This window comes from Suncus etruscus, chromosome 12 (assembly GCF_024139225.1).
Source record: "Suncus etruscus isolate mSunEtr1 chromosome 12, mSunEtr1.pri.cur, whole genome shotgun sequence".
Lineage (NCBI taxonomy): Eukaryota > Metazoa > Chordata > Mammalia > Eulipotyphla > Soricidae > Suncus > Suncus etruscus.
Genome location: NC_064859.1, coordinates 81,646,638 through 81,663,695, shown reverse-complemented (window position 1 = coordinate 81,663,695; position 17,058 = coordinate 81,646,638). Strand labels below are relative to the sequence as shown.

General features: G+C 44.1%; 1 protein-coding gene and 1 long non-coding RNA gene across 2 annotated transcripts in view; one reads left to right on the top strand and one right to left on the bottom strand.

Moving 5' to 3' along the window:
- LOC126024448 (uncharacterized) overlaps window positions 1–17,058 on the bottom strand; it is a 601,864-nt gene that overhangs the window by 157,567 nt on the left and 427,239 nt on the right. The window lies entirely within an intron of this gene.
- The window catches only part of CYRIA (CYFIP related Rac1 interactor A), a 58,432-nt gene continuing 50,285 nt past the window's right edge, over window positions 8,912–17,058 (top strand). The window contains exon 1 of the mRNA XM_049784863.1: window positions 8,912–9,066. The gene's annotated coding sequence lies outside the window, so the exon portion shown is untranslated. The remainder of the gene's footprint in view (window positions 9,067–17,058) is intronic.

Below are 17,058 nucleotides of genomic sequence, written 5' to 3'. Positions count from 1 at the left end.
ATCTTTGAGAGATAAAAGGAGGCTGGAGCCAGATCTCTTGCTTTTTACCCTCCTTTCTACCCAAGCCTCTGGGCATAAGTGGGATCTTTCTCTAAAACTCACAATATAACGTGGTTTCATTGGTGTACCATAGGCAGGGGCTGCTGGAGAATACATGAGGCTGAGAGACTGACTGAGTGTGGCTCTCAGTTGGGTTGGCCTCTAGAGTCTTTTTGGTCCATGAGTATACAAGATATTGGGACACATCTGAGTTCTTGGGAACTTGGATCTTGGCTTCAGCATCTTGATCCTGAGATGTTCCTCCACCTGGTCAGACATGGGAACTGTTTTAATTTCCTCCCAGGCTGCAGCAGACTTGGGCCTCTATCCATCTCTTTTGACAATTCAGTCTACTGTGCACCCTTCATACTCCTATTTATTTAGGAATAATTATATTTTCCAAAGCTCAAATATATGTCAAGGACCATACTGACCACTTATTCAACTGACGTTGACTGAAGTGCCCTATTATGCATTATGTACTCCAGGACTTTAAGATCCCAGACTCTTTCTACCCCATCCTCCCACAGAAACTTGAACACTTTTAATTTAACCTATTAGCATACAGAAAGCACTAATATATGATCCCATCTTCTTTCTTTTTTCCTTTTCTTTCTTTTTCCTTCCTTCCTTTCTTCCTTCCTGCCTTCTTTCTTTCTTTCTTTCTTTCTTTCTTTCTTTCTTTCTTTCTTTCTTTCTTTCTTTCTTTCTTTCTTTCTTTCTTTCTTTCTTTCTTTCTTTCTTTCTTTCTTTCTCTTTCTTTCTTTCTTTCTTTCTCTCCTTTCTTCTTTCCCTCCTTCCTTCCTTCCCTCCTTCCTTCCCTCCCTCTTCCTTCCTTCCTTCCTTCCTCCTTCCTTCCTTCCTTCCTTCCTTCCTTCCTTCCTTCCTTCCTTCCTTCCTTCCTTCCTTCCTTCCTTCTTTCCTTCCTTCCTTCTTTTCTTCCTTCCTTTCTCTCTTTCTCTTTCTTTCACTCTTTCTTTTATCTTTCTTGACTGATTCTCCATCACCTCTTTTTCTTCCCTAACCACACTGAGCTTGTCACTGCCCTCAGAGAAACCTGATTTTACAAATTCCACCACCTACATTTGTCATCCTTACTGGACTGTGGCTACTTAGAGTAACCTGTAGAGATATAGCAGACTTGACACTTAACCTGGATCTTTCCATCTAATGGCAGAGATAAAAGTTGAACAAAAATAGCAATATTTCCTTAGAATCACTTGATCTTTAAAGCAGCCCAGAGAGACTTGCCAGTGTGTCTCTCTGTAAGATATGCACTTAACAGACTTTGCATTTAAAGGTCAGAAACTAACAAGAAGGGAGCCTCTAAAGGTCTCACAGTCAGCCACCACTTTGGGGATAGAACCGGGTTTTCTTGCTGCCTTCATGCTACATCAAAGTGTCCTCCTGACTGTGTCCTTGTGACAAACATGTGTGACCTCTGCAGCAGAGACTAGAGTCTTTTCTGTCTTTCCTTTTCTTCCCTCCAAAGTGTTACTCTTAGAGTTGTAGCCCTGGAAAGGGCAGCAGTAAGAGGTAAATGGGCTGTTTCTTTGGAATTTGGTTCCCAGGGTTTGCAGAAAGAGGAGGCTGATTTTTATTGGGTTCCTAAAGTGTCACCTACTCCCTCTCCCCAGCAGAGGACTGGATGCCAACAATGCCACCATCACTGAAATTTCTCCAAGAGAAGGGATTCATCCTGTCATATTTGGCTTAGCAGAAAACTTGGTGGGAAGTTTTCTGAGTTCCCCTGCTAGTTTGACCTGGGTCCTGCCACTTTGCTAATGACTATTCCAGTCTGACCAAGATCAGGGAAAGAGATCAAACCACAACCTTGAGGCATAGAACAAAAGTGAGTCTTGGGGATAAGGACTTCACCCAGATCCTGATTCTGTGCTACATACAACTCACCTGTCTGAATAGTGAGCTAGTCAGAGAGCACAATGGTTAGAGCTGGGCCTTGAGATTGAATTTGGGTTCTGATGGGCACTGAATGCTGACTCAGTACTTTAGAACTGGTTTCTGAGCCTTTCTATGTAATCCTCCATTTCCTTGTGGGTAAGATGTGGCTAATGGGAGTGTGACCACTTTTAGTAGATGGCTAGAAGGAGATCTGAGGGAAAAACAGAAAGATGTTGGTCACAGTGCTTTCATATAGTCAGGTTGCAGAAAGATAAACTGATATTCTTCCATGATATTGCCATCATCTTTTTTTTTGGGGGGGGGGGCACACTCAGCGGTGCTCAGGGGTTACTCCTGGCTGTCTGCTCAGAAATAGCTCCTGGCAGGCACGGGGCCATATGGGGCATCAGGATTCGAACCACCCACCTTTGGTCCTGGATCGGCTGCTTGCAAGGCAAACGCCGCTGTGCTATCTCTCCGGGCCCGCCATCATCTTTTTGGTGCCTCTGTCCATCTGGGCTGTCTAACCCCATGTTGTAGAACTACCTGTGGGCATGAGCTGCTCCCCTTATCCCATTCCACCTAGAATTCCTAGCCTGAGGATCCAAGTACTAGGACCAAAAGAGACCTCACTATCACTTGGGAGAGCAGTACTACTTCCTCTTGGCTTTTCCACCTTTTGAGGTGGAAAAGATCTGAGGTCTCCCTGGAATAACATTAATATTAATACTATGGTGACTATAATATTAATACTATATTACTATGATGACTAGTAAGAATAATAACAAATATATTGCAGAAGAGAGGGTTGAATAATGGTCCCCACAGCATATGCTCATGCTGAATCCCTACAGTCTGTGAATGGCATTAGATACCATTAGTGTGGAATCTCATTTATTTACCAAATATCACTATTTGCAACAGATCAAGGCAATAGATCCAAAGCCTTGACCTCTTATACACAGATGTAGCCTAGAGCCCTGCCTCCCAGTGATGCTTTGAAAAATTTTGGGTCTCCAGCAGCCACTAAACTTAGGCAATGTTCAATCACTGTCAGAGGTTGGGATTATCCAGGCATGAAAAAAGTCAGAAATGTTTCTTCATAGAATCCCTCACACATGCTATTTTATTAGGAGCCTCGGACTCTCCCAGTATACGTAGAAGCTAGAGTTTAGGCTGATCTGCTGTATTCAAAAGAACAGCCAACTTCTGTTCCCTTGGGGTAGGCATAATTAAGAGAGGCTCTTGGGGAAGGATTCATACAGCATATTTTGAGTGCTGCTGCCTTTCTTCATAGGTTGATGTTGGGTGCCTAGCCAGGGACACATTAATTCTACTCTCTCTGGACAGGGGAAGGGTCTGTGGACAGTAGAGAAAGGGTGGGCCTATCCCAACAAGATGTCATCTCCAAGTCTAAAGGCCTATCAGATTGTCATTTGGGCTCTAGTCACTTCTACCAATGACTACAGGCCATTTTTAGGTTAATAGGTGGAAATGATTCAAATACCCATTGGCAGTTAGCCACAGCTCCCCTATGTTTGGAGGGTCTTGGTCAGTTATGAGAACAGTTACACAATTGGATTCTGGTCTGCCAGGCTCGATGAACTCAAATGCTCTTTAAAAGTGTATAGTTGTAGGGGCCAGACAATGCAGTGATAGGGCAGTTCTTTTGTACCCTGCTGACACAAGTTTAATCCCTCATATGGCCCTTGAGTACTACCAGAAGTGATTCCTGAGTGCAGAGTCAGTAGCTCTGAGCTAATAGACTAGCAACAAGAAGTCCCATTATTATTATAGTCATCATAGTTGCTCTTCTAGGACTACTATCACGTTTACCTCTATTCTTTTCATCTGTGGAGTGGTGAAGAGTGATCTGTGCCCTGGCCTGCTCTTCAGATCATTTTGTGGCTGAAAGCAGGAAACATTCCCAGAGTCAGTGGCCCAGGAGGTATCTGTACTGTTGGAGATGGCACTTGCCTGCCTTGTGCCCAGCAGATCCAACCTCTGAGATTTGGGAATTGAATTCCCAGGACATTTTTTTCTCCACCCACTCTGCTGACTCTCTCCTCAGTCCCTCCCTCTGTCTCCTCCCTAGCCCAGTCTGTATCCCCAGTGCATTATAAACCAAGGCTAGGATGTTACTGGCTGGAGCTGGCTGGCTGGCTAGTATAAGGAAGCTGCTCCTTATACTGGAAGAGAACTGGTAACCACAATCCTGATGTCTCTGCTGTATCTTTGTTTTCTCTATTGGAGCATTCTCTCCTTTCCTCTAACCTTTAAATGAAGGGGCCATTCATTCTTAGTGTACTTACTTCTACTTAGTCTTTTCTGTTTCTTTCCATCCACTTTGTGTTTTTTATTTTGTTTCTCCCTCCTTTCATCTGTCCATCTGTCTCACCTTCCCTCCATCTATCTATCTTTCTTTCTCTTTCTTTCTTTCTTTCTTTCTTTCTTTCTTTCTTTCTTTCTTTCTTTCTTTCTTTCTTTCTTTCTTTCTTTCTTTCTTTCTTTCTTTCCTGCTTTCTTGCTTTCTTGCTTTCTTGCTTTCTTTCTTTCTTTCTTTCTTTCTTTCTTTCTTTCTTTCTTTCTTTCTTTCTTTCTTTCTCTTCCTTCCTTCCTACTGTCTTCCTTCCTCCTTCCTTCCTTCCTTCCTTCCTTCCTTCCTTCCTTTCTTCCTTCCTTCCTTCCTTCCTTCCTTCCTTCCTTCCTTCCTTCCTTCCTTCCTTCCTTCCTTCCTTCCTTCCTTCCTGCCTTCCTTTCTTTTTTCTTTTCTTCCTTTTGTTCGTCCTTCAAGCAGTTTTAGGGCAGGAGTTCATACCAGATGGACTGAATTCAAATCTCGGGCTCTAGCATTCAGAAGTTCAATCCCTGGTCAAGAGCCTCGTATTCCCATGGATAAAAAGGAACAAGAAGAATCTGAGCCGGTGGGGGCCTGTGCTATTTTAGGGCATTACCAGATGAATGGCGCAGTGCTAAAAACCTGGGTGCACAGAGAGTTCCCCATGGATGAGGACTATTTTGTTACCTAAAAGCCTTCTATGTCTGTCTTAATGTTGGGCAGGGAACTTGGGCATGAAAGGAGACCACACTGCGATCTGTCTCAGAATCCAGGCTTGGCTACTGCTTAGCTGGGACTTGATTTAGGTCAACTCCTTCCCTCCCTGGCTTGAGCTCCCCTATCTGCTCAGCTTGAAGGCTGACAATTGGTTCTGTAGTCTGCAGTCCCTGTCACCTAGAGGGAACTAGAACTCTTTTTGTAGTTGTTGTTGTTGTTGTGTTACACCCAGCAGTGCTCATGGATTATTCCTGATTTTTTCTCTCAGGAATCACTCCAGATGAGCTTCGGGAACCTTATAGGATGCTGGGGACTGAAACTGGGTTGGCCCTGTGCCAGGCAAGTGCCCTATCCACTGTGCTATCACTCTGGCACTTGAATAGGAACTCTTTAACCCACTTCCTGCCCTGAACCAGGGTCATTAAAAAGAGGAAAGCATGCTGTGGATTAGAACTTCTCCCCTGCTTTATCCTTATTGGATTCCAGAAAAAGTCACAGGTCATTGTTCTGAAGACCGAAGATACTAGATCTTCTGTGAGACCTTAGATAAGTCATTTTATATTTGTAGACCTTAGCACTTTTTAAACTATTATTATTTATTGAATGAGTTCTTTAACTGAATCTGTGAGACACATAGTAACAAAGTTGTTCACGATTGAGTTTTCAGTCATACAGTGTACAACACTCTTCACCAGTGTTCATTTCCTGCCATCAATGTCTCCAGTTTTCTTCCCACTTGCCTCCCCTTCCTTCTTCCATGCCTCTGTACTTCTGTTAGACATTTTTCTTCTTTTCTTTCTCTTTCTCCCCTCCTTTATTTCCTTTAAGACACTGTGGTTTTACAATAAAGTTTCTGAAGTGGTCTCATGTATATCGTTTTATTTCCTTTCAGCTTTTAGTTCTTGTCCAGAGTGATTATTTCTAACTCTCATTGTCATAGGGGATTCTTTTCCATCTTAACTGCATTCACCTCTATTAGTGGCAAGTTTCATCCCATGGAGTGGTCCTCCTGGCCCTCATCTCTATTATCTCTGGATATTATTACCACACTGTCTTTTATTTTTCTTATATCCCACAAATGAGTGCAACCATTCTATGTCTATTCATCTCCCTCTGACTCATTTTGCTCAGCATTAATACTCTCCAGATCCATTCATGGATAAGCTCATTTGTTTTGTTCAATGGGGTCATTACCCCTTCTGTCTTGTTCCTCTCTTAAGATGACCACAGGAACAAGATAGGGGAAGGCGGCTCACTAGCTGAATGACTACAAAATGGGGTGGGAAGATCTGTGGTGACTCTGGAGCCAGTTGGGTGGGGCATTACAGCAGCTGCTACATCCCTCAGCCTGGCAGCAAATTAGGGCTGTGTTGTGTGAGGTCATGCTGGTTGTGGGGATGTGGTGTGGGAGTTTTAAGTGTGTTTCCCCACTTGCTCTCTGTCCTCTCTGATGGACATCTGGCCCTGGGGTGAGTCAAACGGGAAACCCCCAGCCGTTACTTCTCAAAACTTGGACTCTCCTCAAAGATATGCTTGCTTTTTGTTGTTGGGAGTTTGTTTGGATGCTGGAGGGATGATTTACAGAAGCCAAGGCAGATCCTTGGCACAAACCCCACCAGGACAGGACCTCTGTGATGGTATCTAAAAGGGGGGTGGGAATGGGCACAGAGGGAGGGCTGGATCCAGGTCCAAGTTCTCCATCCAAGAGCTGGTCTGTGGAACAAAGCCAAAGTAGAGACATAGAAACCCTCAGAAGCTCTCAGCAAGGCCTGTATCTTTGCATATATGTACTTGGTGGTGGTTTCTCCAGATGCACGGCCAGGTTGAGGGACTGCTGAGATAGAAGAGACACAGTTGAGATGATATCTGAGGGATCTGAGCTCCCTCAGCCGCTCTTCAACTCCCTTCCCAGCATTCATCAGGAGGCAGACTTTCTTTGTATTACAGTGGCATGAAGTTATGGGTAGGGTCAATGATTTGTGTGATGGTTCAACATCCAGGGCCCTGCTCTCTTTTTCAACACTTGTTGGGAGCTAGGAAACTCTTCCAAAGATCTTTCTAAATAAGTGACTAGAGTGAAGGGGAGAAGATTCTGGAAGGACTTTATAGTTTCAGGATACGTAGTCCTTGTCCTCCCAGTCTGACCCTGTTAGATTTGATTAGAGGCAACAAAGGGGATCCTTGGTGCACCTGGGTGGTTGAATTAAACCCCAGTCATATACCTTGAAAATAAGTGCAACACTGAGAACATTTGTGGAAATAAAAAAATAGTGGGGATGGGCTAGGATCCCTGGCACCCCATCCATGTAGTGGCCTCTCCGTCCTTTCCAGGTCTTTGCTGTGGCATGTCTGGCCTCTCAGCCACAACCAAGAGGCAAGAGACTGGTGTTCCCCTGGGATCTTTCTTTGGAAATCTGCCTTCTTCATGTCCTGGCAAACAGCCCTATGCCTGGGCTCCCATTTCCTCATGCTGTGCTCTGTGGTGGGAATTTATGGGTGGCAACCCCAAGTTGGAAGCAACCAGCCTTCTCCCCACAGTTCCCACGGTGACTGGTTCTTCCCCCTATAGGCAGGGCCAACCCCACATGTCAGTCCAGAAATCACTTTCTCATCAGGCCAAGGACTTTCAAAGTTGCTGTGTCTTCTTTCTCATTTCCTTCCCTCCTCACCCCCCCTCACTTCCTGTTTTTTCTTCCTCTTTCTCCACCCCTACCCCATTTCTCCAGCCCTGTTGCTTGTTGTCTGAGAACAGGAACAAAGCACCCAGCGTTGATAATCATGATTTCCTGATGGCTTTCAGGGCTGCGTCCAGCCTGGCTTTTCTGGGGCACGTGAGCCCCGTCTGTGAGCACGGCAGGCAGGAAACCGTGGCCTTTAGAGTCCGCTGTCAGAAGAGGGATTGAAGCAGAATCATGCTTCCAGATCTGACAGCAATTTACTGCTCCCCCAAAGCACGCTCCACCACCAAGTGGAAACAGTGGGAAAAAAACACAATGACTAGAGTTTCGGCCTCATAACCAGAGTTCAGTTTTAATGGCCAAAATTTAAATGTGGGCTTGGGAATCTGTTTCCCTTTTCCAGCTGCACCGCATTCCCTTAGTGAGCATGAGGTTAGTGGTACCCATGGAGAATTTCTGAAGATTTTAGGAAAATACTTTGATAGGATTAACCCTTTAGAGCTATGATTTGCTTCATACATGAGAACTCCCTTTTGTCTACTGCACAGTAGCCAAAGAATCATGCCAGCAATCTCCCCAGAGAGTCCATGGATGACTATTACTGTTTCTCCAGAACAGTAGCAGAGGCAAGACAGAGACTGAGAGGTTGACCTGTGGGTGGGTGCCTATGCCCCTAATGCTGGAAATGCAGCACCCCAATTCTCCAAAGTGTGCTAAAATGTGCGGTATTTTTCTAGTGGGGATTGCAGCTCATGTTTAAGATGGACTACTTCAATAATCCTGCTCCCCAAAGTCACAGGACAAAAAAGTACAAGAACAGCAACCTGGGGGAAAAGCATCACCTCCCTTTTTGTAAAATCTATTTTAAAAAAAGGCAAAGAGACTTCCCATTCGAGGTCAATGACCACTTGTGTAAGACACAAGCCTGACATGTGGCTGCTGTAAAAAAAATAAATTCTTCTAGCAGACCTGAGACTGGAGGTCAGTTCTGTCCGGATTTCTTTTCAAGCTGTTGCACCACTTCAGCACCTCCTCTATCCTCTCAGCTTCAATTTCTGCAACTGCTCCTGCACCAGGGCATAAAGGCATTCACAAAGGTGGTCTCCTCGATTTCTTCCAGCGTAGTTCATCCGTGATTCTCTGGGCCTTTGCTCTCCTTAGAGAATGTAGTTATGCAGAGGAAGGGCAGGAAATGGCCTCTCCCTAGTGACATGGTTTGCATTCCCTTTCAGCAGATTATCATTCACTTAAGGACAGAGGAACCACTGCACTCTAGGAGGTCACAGTCTCAATCTGCAGAGCCTCAGACCTGCCTTGGCCTCACAGCTGCTCTACTGAGGTTCAGCCCATCAGCCTGGATTGGTGAAACAGAATCACAAGAGATTTCTCCAGGTAAGAAACAGTTGGTTTTGGCTTGAGAGAATAGCACAGAGACCAACTGGTATGTTGAGTGAAGGTCCACGGGCTCTGCAGGCCTGTAGAGTACCTGGATATATTGAAGATGGACATTGCTCTAAATCTTTCCTCTCTGATTGGAGTCAGCCACATAATGGAAATGGGGGGTGGGAGGGAGAGGGGAGGAACATGATTAATAATTGTGTGCATTTAAAGGTAGCTGCAATCCTAAGGTAGTTAAAGGTTCTGGGCTATTCTATAACAGTGTTCTGAGTGGGAGCTGTTGCCATCTTGAGTCTTAATTTGGGCACGTAGGCATGAAATTGAGTAGCTGAAAACTACATGCAGGAGAGGAAATTAGAGCTATAGTTTGGCACAGATCTTGCCTTGCAGAATTGGTTTGATCTGAAGCACAACGGGGCATCTTTTCTGGCCTTCCAGGCCATGTGGATTTAGAGGAGCTTCATCCTTCAAGTATCCCCAGGATGGAAATTAGGGCTCAGGCTCAAGATGTGGCTGCATCTCACTCGCTTGCACATTTAGAGAAAATTCCAGTTCTCCTCCAAGATCTTCTCCAAGGCCACCCTCCCCCTTTTTCTCTTGGTTCACTTGTCAACACAGTCTTTCCTCTCTCACCTTCTCCAAAATCAGCAGTAAACAATTTTTTTTCCTTCTATCCGAGGAAAGGGTCATATTTACTTCTTCATTAAAATTGGATTTGATACAATAAATTCCTTCCCAGATGACTGGGCCGGGGGGGGGGGGTACAGGGGGACATGATACAGACACAAACTTCCTGGACTCAGTTACAGTAATTCCTCCCTTGAAACAGACCCAGTGCTCCCACACATCTGAGATCCAGCGGATGGCCACCACCTTTTCCCCTTCACTTCTAACTGGAGTGGAACTTGCTGCTCTTATCTTTCTTTTAATTTAGTTGTCTTGAGTTTCCTTGAGAAGTTAAACCAGAGTCATTTCATAAACCTGAGCACAGTCCAGAAGGCAGGATCAGGTGTTTTCCAAGGTATTTTCCAATTCTGAGCCCCTAGGATCATGTTAGCATAGGCTCATTCCTAATACTCAACTTCTCATTTTTGAAAAGGGATAAGCTTATCTTTCTATTCTAGTTTTTTCCCTTGAGGGATCCCTGAGATGGTATCATTCTGAGAAAGGAGAACATTGGAAATTATACCTGATGTTTCATCTCAATTCTATCATTTATTACTTTAATAATTTGACTTTTGGGCCGGAGTAATAGCACAGACGGGTAAGGCATTTGCCCTTGCAAGAGGCTGACTTGGAATGGACCCAAGTTTGATTCCTGGTGTCCCATATGGTCCCCCAACCCTGCCAGGATTTATTTCTGAGTGCAGAGCCAGGAGTAACTCTAAGTGCTGCTGGGTGTGGCACAAAAAAAAGTAAAAAAAAATTGACTTCTTTTTTTTAATGCAAATAATGTGTTTTTTACGGTACTATGGATGCTTTCAGGGTACAATCCAAATCTTTTCAGAATGTTTACTGGCATAACCATAGCCCACATGCACATATCAAGATGTCTTTCACAACCCCTGCACAGTTTCATTAGACTTTCTTGACCTTCTCCACCCCCTTCCTTTGTCATCTCAGGTCCACAGTCAAAGTACAAGGGTTTTCCTTTGGCTTTGTCTGTTTCCTACTTTGTTTTGTCTTGGTCCATTGAAATGATGAAACCTCTGATCTCCATCTGTAAGAAGGAGGAAAGCATATCATATATTGAAGACAGAAACAGAGAATCCAAAGCAGTGATATCTTCACATGGTTTCTTGTTTTGTACTTTCTTTCCCTGTCCACACTTCTATTTAGAGCGGGTGCACTATAGTTTTGTCTCCCCTTGGGGTTCCTTTTGAATTTGTGTCTAAATATAGGGAGCAGCCTTATTTCTGTCCATTCAAAATCCCCATTTTGAGTCTCTTTCTCAAAACGAGAGAAACTGAGACTGTTTTGGATGTCAGTCCTCCTCTTCAATGTCCCTTCTCCAAGCTTTGGCTAATTACCCTGGAGAAACTGGCCTCATGTGGAATTTGTTTTGCTATATCAACTTCAGAGCTGACCACTATCCCCTCATTTATTCTATGGAATACTAACAGTGAACCTCCCTTCCTAAGCAGCTTTTTCACCCCAGACCAGCATTACTTCCAAGTCACAGAAGAAAAGACCCGATAGCTGATTGAATTAACTTGCGGGAGACCTCCTGGTTTGGTACTTAGCAAGATGGTTAGGCTACCACTACCCATTCGTTGAGGTCAAGATATTGGCTGATGCATTCACCCTTGTGGGATTTTTTTTTCCTCCAGTCAGCCATATACTTGACTAGTATTTATGGAGCGTGTGTGCGGTAGGTACCATTCTTGATGTTTGGGATACAGGCCAGAACCAAACCAAATTCCTGTTCTTACAGACTTTGCTTTCTGTTGAGACCAGGGAATCATGAGTATGTAGACTATTGGATATATGTTATATTAGGCAGCATTGTTGTGGTGGTAAAATAAATAAATGAGTTCAAGTCCTAGAGATAAGTATTTGAAGGGCCAGCATTGCTGTTTTATAGGGCTCCATGAAGGACCTGATGCACCATATTTGAAGAAGAGGGAGTGAGGGAGAAGAGGTACAAGACAGAATAAAGTCTCTGAGATTGAAATGTGCTTGGGTCTAAGCATTTGCTTTGGAATAGGATGGTGCAAAAAGGGAGAGTATATGGTGGGAAAAGATAAGGGTAGAAAGGGCTGCAGGTCTACTACATACATCAGAAGATTTTTTTATTTTTTTTTGGCTTTTGGGTCACACCAGCAGTGCTCAGGGGTTACTCCTGGCTCTATGCTCAGAGAAATCTCTCCCAGAAGGCTCAGGGGCCATAAAGGATGTCAGGATTCAAACCACCGTCCTTCTGCAAGCAAGGCAAACACTCTACCTCCATGCTATCTCTCTGGTCCCACCTCAGAAGTTTTTATGGTCTGGCTGGCTCTTTAGAGATTCTTTGACCTTTTTGCCTTTAATTCAGTGCATCCTAGAGACAAGTAGCCCACAGTAGAAAAAAAGGGTGGAGGCTCTTGACTCAATAGAGTACTAGCTGTTCACTCACACCCTTGTATTGGCCATTAATTAGCTTGGCTCCGCTCTGGACCCAGAATCTAACCAGGTCAAACCAGCTTGGGGAAGCTGCATGGAAAAATTAGGACAAAATTAACAGCTGTCCTCATGTGTTCAAGGGTGGAACCAACATGCTAGAGTGGGAATTTTCCACTGGAACATTCTACCAGTTAATGTACTAATTCTTTTGGTTTGTTTTTGTTTTGTTTTGTTTTTTGTTTGGGGGCCATACCCAGCAGTGCTCAAGGTACTCATGGCTCTACACTCAGAAATCACTCGTTTTGGTGCTAGGGGACCATATGGGATACTGGGGATTAAATGCAGTCTGGGCTTACTCAGGGCAAATGCTGTATTTGTGGTGCTACCTGTATTTTCCTAGCCCCCCAATTATTTTTAAGGTGTTCACCTAATGGCCAAACAATATTTAGAGGGTTGAGGGAGGATCAGTGGCCCAAAGAAACACCTGAGCAGCTGGTCCAAGGCAGCATCAGAGCTAGATGCTGGAGTGAGCAAGGTCTCCAGCCAGCCAGCCTTGACTTGACTTTTAGTCACATCATGTTTTTCCAGGAGACACATGCCTGCTAATTGGCATTGGAGAAGAATGATGGGTGGGTGTGAGCCACAGGGACTGTGGGGCTTTGGAGGTGAGGAGAAATCAGACAGTAGAGTGAGGAGAGAGATGACTATAAAAAGTGTTGCCAGGAAGAGGAAAAATCATCCACCAAAACTGTTTCCCTGTCACCCTCTATAGCCATGGGAAGCAAGGTGAGGCACGTTTGACAGTCTGCCAAGACTCATGTTACTGCCTTTCTGAAGGATGAATCTGTAAGGGCACCCCAACTGCCTTGACTCTAAATCTTAGCGATTTAGACATCTTAGCACGGTGCACAGCAATTTCGCTGTAGATGGCTGACCTGAAAAATATCGCAGCTTTTGGAAGTAAAGGTCTAATTTTATTGGATCCTGTTCTCTAACGGGTTTCTTTGAGATATACTCCATGGATGTCAGAACATCACCATTTTGGCAGCTATACAATCAGTTCCTACATCGAAACACTTGTCAGAAGTGGGCGTAGGCACCTGGGCTCCAGCACCTGCTAAACAAAGGTGAAATCATGGCAGTGCTTTATGTGTAGGCTGGGACAGAACTTTCTAGAAATGGACAGAGCTTGAGCCTTGTTTCTGAAAGTAGGGAGTTGGTTGCTGCACAAACAAATCCATGCTATTAGAGCATTTGTTAGGTGTGTGTTAGGTCTGGAGACATTTTCTTCAAGTAGGAAAACAAATCCCTCTCTCTCTCCCTTTCTTTTTTTTCTCCATTGAATCTAAAAGACCAAGTGTACAGAAAATTCAGAAACTACACCTATATTCAGCAAGGAAAACCTGAGTACCTACTACCTCCCATGTGCCCAGGCTCTTCAGCAAAAATAAAAACATTCTCATCTCCTCAGGGAGTTTCTGAGATGGTGACAAGCTCAAGGATCACCTGTCCCAGAAGCAGATAGAGGAAGAGCAGAAAAAGGCCACAGTGATGTGTGTGGAAGTTGGAGAAGGCAAGTCAAGAGGGCTTATAGGAACTGGGTGCTGCAGGATATAGGGTTGGGAATCGGGAGACATGCCTGATATGAAACAGCAGTCCTGTGTGATGGCAGTAGGAAAGAAGAAGCCAGAGTGATTGCTATGCATTGCTATTGCAACTGTGCTTTTAAAAAAAATTAGTAGCCACCTCCTCATTCTCCCACCTTGTTCCCAGAGTGACTAAAAATAATCAAAGGGATTAATTTTTTAGTCCACCTCTGTTCTGACCATATAGAGGTGTGTGTGTGTGTGTGTGTGTGTGTGTGTGTGTGTAGATAAGGGTAAGGATGAGTCCACTTCTGTTCTGACCATATAGAGGGGTGTGTGTGTGTGTGTGTGTGTGTGTGTGTGTGTGTGTGTGTGTGTAGACAAGGGTAAGGATGACCAGAAAAGAAGTAGAAAAAGTGGGGGAGAGATCTCTCTCTGTCTTCCAGAAACTCTGCTTTCACAGAAAAGATTGTGCCAAAACTATCTGGGGGGAAAAATTGGCTTTATAGAGAACTGGGTTTTCTTCTTCCCAGTGAAAACTGGAGGAGATTTGGAAACCTATTTTTATCTTTCTGCCTTTCTCATATATAAGTATATTTCTCTCTATATAAGTATATTTAGAGAAAGAAAGTTGTGTTTGCTGATGTGTCTATATTTATGTATATGTACATATATAAAAACATGTGGATATGTGTTATGAGGTGCCAGTATATATGTGCATATATAATAAGTGGAATATCATGGTAATTAAATATGGAATTTAAAGAAGTATTGACAACGTCCTGTGTCACTTGCTAGAAGCTGTAACAAGTAAAAGAAACTTTCTAAGGGGCCCAGATGTGTCTAGCTCTGTGCTCTCCTGGGTGCTGATGTTCCAAGAGGGAGTTTGGTGCCTGCCACAGAAGAGGAAGTCAAAGCTCAGAGACTACCAGAAAGCTTGTTCATAAATTGGTTGATTAGGACTCAAGCTTTCTTCAATTGGTTTCTCTTCTGCTTTGCATACTGCCTGCCACTCTCTATGTAAATCAGTAGAACTTCTGGGCAACCAAGGAGGAGATCTTGCAAAGAAGAGTGATCCTGGGACACGGTGTTTGCCTACAACTCTGGCCTGCATCTGTCTATGGGGTTTAGATATAGGTTCTCTAAGCCTTTTTCAGCCCAATCTAGTACCAGCAGACTCTAAACCATTCCTCTCGGTGTCTGCACTATTCTCCTGGGAATGAGTCTTTTACACCCAGACAGACAGCTGGTTTTGGTTCCAAGTATCCTTCTCTGTTTATGAAACAATTCATGAATTAAAGGTTTCTTATTTTTGCACCTAGGGAGAAGGGTCAGCTCTGAAAGCACCTACCTGCCTTCAAGCAGCCAAGCTGGGCTTGAATCTTGGCACCATATATGGTCCCCCAAGCCCTACCAAAAGTCATCCTTGAGTACAGCCAGGAGTAAGCCCTGAGCCCTGCTGGGTGTGGCCCAAACCCCACCCCCTCCAAAAAAAGTTTCCCTGCTTTTGTAAACATCTTGTTCTTGGCTTAGACATCTCACAGTAAATAGATCAAGTGAAGAGGGTTGCAGGCCCTGGGGACACACAGACATCTCCATGAAAAACTCTCTTCATTTCTCCTCTTAGAGGACCACTTATCCTCAGCAGAGTCAAGGCTATTTGTCTTTTGATCCTGGGGACCAATTTTTTCTTCCTGATGGAGTGAGCTAAGTGGAAGACATGATACCTGGATTTTTTTTTCTCATTTTCAGCTTAAGGATAGGCCTCAATATGAACTTACTCTGACCATTTTTTGTCTAGACTCTGGTTGTACCCAGCAGGAGTATATTTTCTGTTGCTTTTAAGAAAAATAATAAGAAAAGGTAAAGAGAATAGAAGGGAAAGGAAGGGGAGGGAAGGAAGAGAAGATGGGGAAGAGAGAAAAGGGAAAGAAAAAAGGAAATGGAAAAGGAAAAGTAAGGAATAAGATGTGACTCAGAGAAAAGAAAGTGCTTTCTTTAAGGTCTAGTGTCTGGCAAATCCCTAGAGTTGGTTGCTCTGACTGTGATACTGTGACCTTGGTCTGAAATGCTGTAGTCCTTTATGCCATTTAAATTCCATACTAAATGCTTCCCTACAGAAACCTTTGTAGAGAGCCTGGCAGGATATAATTTATATAATTTCTCCAAATTCCACAGTGCTCATGCCTCAGAGTGCCATGCATTATAATGGAAGGATAGAAGAAAGGAGCAAAGGATCAAAGGAAGGAAGGACAGAAGGAAGGAGGGACTGAAGGACCTAAGGACCAAAGGGAGGGTGAGAGGGAAGAAGGATGGAAGGAAGGAAGGAAGGAAGGAAGGAAGGAAGGAAGGAAGGAAGGAAGGAAGGAAGGAAGGAAGGAAGGAAGGAAGGAAAAAGGAAGGAGACTATAAAGAAAGAAGGAACGAAGAGAATGAAGTAAAAGAAGGAAGAGAAAGGAAAGAGGAGAGAAGGAAGGAAGGGAAAAGAAAGAAAAAGAAAGGAAAGAAGGATGGAAAAATGGAAGGAAGGGAAAGGTAAGGAAAGAAGGAAGAAGGGAAGGAAGGAATAAAAAGAAGGAATGAAAGGATAAAGAAAGGAGGGAGGGAAGGAAGGAAGGGAAGGGAAGGTTAAGTAAAGAATAAAGGTAGGAAGTAAGGAAGGAAGGGAAGGGAAAAAAAGAAAGGGAGGGAGGAAGGGAAGGAATCAAAGGAAGAAAGGGAAGGGAAAGGGATGAAAGAAATGAAGGGAAGAAACAGAATGAAGAGAAGGAAGAAAGGAAAGAAAGAAATAAAAGAACAAACCTAGGAAGGAAGGGGAGGAAGGGCAGAGGGGAGGGCTGTGGCACCAAGTCCTCGTTGACCATGGCCACTTTCTTCTCTCTCTATGAAGAAGTTGTGTGTGAATTTCAATGCCTTCTTTTTTCGTCCTTATTCCTGAGGAGAATCCTAGAATCATACAGACTTCTACATGCATGCTCCAGCAGGATCCTCTTATGGTGTTCACACTGAGTCCCTCTCCCTTACCAGGAGGGCCCTAGACCTCTCACTTCTTCAGTCCAGATCAGCAAGTGAAAAAAACTTCACCTCAACCCATCCCCAGCCCTGTGATGTGAACCCTGAGATAGCTCCAGCCTCTGCCTATTGCTCCTTGATTCAGGAACTCTGGCTTCCTTGATGCCATTTCACTTCTCTGTGTTAGAAAATAGGAGCCTCGACCTGGTACATTTGACCAGCCCTGGCTGACAGTCTGCCTTTTCACTTTGGTATTTGTGAGCTGCCAGCCTGTGGCCCCAGGATG